The sequence below is a fragment of the Alligator sinensis genome, unplaced genomic scaffold (assembly GCF_000455745.1).
Source record: "Alligator sinensis unplaced genomic scaffold, ASM45574v1 scaffold560_1, whole genome shotgun sequence".
Classification (NCBI taxonomy): domain Eukaryota; kingdom Metazoa; phylum Chordata; order Crocodylia; family Alligatoridae; genus Alligator; species Alligator sinensis.
The window spans coordinates 6,757,126-6,760,326 of record NW_005841837.1 but is presented as its reverse complement, the minus strand read 5'-3'; positions in this window follow the sequence as shown (position 1 = coordinate 6,760,326).

The window sequence follows — 3,201 nt, the reverse complement described above, 5'->3', positions numbered from 1 at the left end:
GTGTTAAACAACAATAATAATCATAATAAGTGTTTAAAACAATAATCAACCCAAAATACACCAACAAGGAATTGGTACCATACCCCACCCACACAGGTGATGCTAGAGAGCAGATGCACTCTCTCACCCTGCAGCACCGCTGCAGACACCACACTGGCACACATGCAAGAGCCCTTGGCTGCTCACCGACCCTTACTCCACACCTGCAAACAACACCAGAGGGGAGGTCTCGACCACTCGCGAGCCCTCACTTATTCTTATAGTTGCTGAGTCCAATTGACCCACAAGTCCCTGCCATACACGCCAGACTCACAAGGCACACATGCATTGGACCACACAGGCTATTGGCCTCCCAGGCCCTCCAGCCTTAGATGTTCCAGGCACGCACCAGTCCAATGGGGCTCACTCACTGCACTCACTCTGCAGGGAACCCTGATTGATCAGTCAGCTCCCTTTTATACCAACATATCACCCCAAATCTGTCAATCACTGGCAGAACCAGTTATACTCTTGTGAACACTGCACCATGCTGTTTCACACAGCACTCTCTCTCATGCATAGCACTCAACTGTCAATCATACCAACACTCTCATTTTCCCCTCACACTTCTCCCACCAAAGTGTAGGGTACTCTCTGAGTGTGCTCAATAACTAATAGTAGGTCGTTACATAATAAAGTTGAGAAGTTCATGCAAACCAGAACCTTCTGGGCTTACCTCCCACTGGGCATGCTTTAACTTACTCCAATTACATAAAGTATGTGAACTACTTAAGTAAACCAACTAATCACGCTGGGGACAATACACACCAACCTAACAGTGATGATCTATAGCACAACCATATATGGAATATATAGAAGAGTTCTGTAAAAGGATATAAAAGCCTAAGGAACAACTTAAGTTTGGGCAGCTGTCACTGAGCAAGAAGAAACCATGCTGGCCAAAACTGTAACACGCAGTGCCATGATGATGCTTAGTTAGCTGAGTCATCATGCGCCATTCAGAAGGCCTTTATGGACTATGTAAAGGAGCTAATTAAATAATTAGCTAACCAGTGGGGAAGGGGAGAAGAGCTATACCAAATACCAGGTGTAAATCTGAAGCCTGACTCTACCTGGCCGTAAATTTGATTAGCATACAAAATCACAAATTTGCTATGAGTGTATAATATTACAAACTGTATTTAATTGATCAATGTCAAACAGGTAACAAACAGGTTGAGCAGGTAAGTAATATCCATATAATATAACCAAGCATTAAAAGCACTTAGACTTCCACTTAATGGCTATTACCTAGCAGTGACTGAAGAATAACTGAACCCGTAAAAATCAACACGCTAGTCCACTTGACCCAAACTTCCGAGCTAAAAAACTCCTGCATCCTCTCACATACAACGACCCTGAATGTCAATCAACCCACAAACAACCCTCTTGCAGGCTCTTTCTCTGCTTCACCTCTCTGAGGCACTACCTTGCAGGCACTCCAGCAAACACACCTCTGAACTTTTGGACTCTCTTAAAATCTCTTCGGTGAGCCCTAAAATATCCCTGCTGCACACAGGCCACACAAGCCCAGCAGCTTCTGCTTTTCACCACCCTCTATTCTGCCCATATCAGCCCCTCTATTCTGTGCAAAGTCAGTCTGGGTCGCAGAGGCATCAGAATGTCGACAAAACTGAAGGTTTACAAACCCATCATCCTTCTGACCCTCCTTTATGCCTGCAAAACCACAACCATTTACCAGTGTCATGCCAAGAAACGAAACCACTTCCACTTGTGCTGCCTATGAAAGATACTAAAGCTCAAGTGGCAGAACAAGATCCCAGACACGAGGTGCTGGGAAGATCAACTCTTCCCAATATCCACACCTACTGATACAGGCACAGCTAAGATGGGCCAGCCATCTCTCAAGAATGCCTGACACTTGCCTGCCAAAGGAAGTCATCTATGGTGAACTGTCAAACGGACTACGCTTTCGCGGTGCTCCAAAGAAGCAGTACAAGGACACCCTAAGATGTCCCTAAAGAGTTTCAGCATCAACCCAGAGTCATGGGAGCAAATCACTCACAACCATCCATCCTGGAGGTCCCGAATCCAGAACGGAGCATTGGTCTTTGAACAGCAATGCACGGCAGACGCAATGAAGAAACACATGGCCAGGACAACGAAAACCACTTGTAGCCAGTCCTCATCGCTCTCTTGCCCCTGCTGCTGCAGATTATTTAAAGCAAAAATCAGATTTATAAGTCAGCTACATATTCACATGACCTAGCCTTCACCCCCCTTCATTCTCTTCCCTTTCCGTTTTTTCTCCTTCTTTCTCCTTTTCTCTTTTCTCCTTCCCTTTATCTTTCCCTCTTCTTTTCTCTCTTCTTCCTTCCCCTCCCCCTGCTGGATGCGGTCATCTTCACCCGTGAAGGATGAAAGTATATATTCTGTGCATGTCACACTTACTCTATTGCCCACTCTGGTGCTTTTCCCTCCCAGCCTGAGATAGAGTTGGTCAAGGGGTCGATAGTTCACATCTTCTCTGTGTTGATACCAACAGGTATATGCAGCAGCCCTATAGAGACCATGGTTCTGCAATTTCCACTGCTAACAACTATCTACAGTTTTGCTTGAGTAGTGGTATTGCTTATGTGTTCAATCAATTTAGATTTGAGACTGAAATGATATCACCGATCATTTCATTCCAGTCACACTACCTCTTAATCAAAATTAAGTGTAACGAGGTCACCCAGCTTAGACATATTAGATGCATCCTAGTAGAAGGAGAGCAGAGAGGAATCCATCCACATCCTACTTTCAGCCCCACCCCAGGCTCTCTAGTCTCAGCCCCAGCAGGAGGACAGAAGCCAGAGTGCTAAGACCCTCACAATAGAGGGGGGACCCTAGGGTTTAGGGCAAGACCTGTATGAGCACTCCCTATGCCTGCTGCTCCAGTATGAGCAGAGGGGTCCCTAGGACTATGTGCAAAGCAGCCTGCTCAGGCCCCTACACACCTGGGGGCTGCATTTAGCCAGTACAAGAGGTCAATGACTCAAAGATATCCCCTCTGCAGCTCTGCCTTCTGTCCATAAGCCCCTGTATCTGTAGACCTCACAACCTGTTAGAGCCATCCCTGTTCCCCCTGTGGTCTGGAACCTAGGGGTTGAGGGCCACCTACTTCAAATAGCAGGAATTTGCTGGCACAGCAGAGAAGGG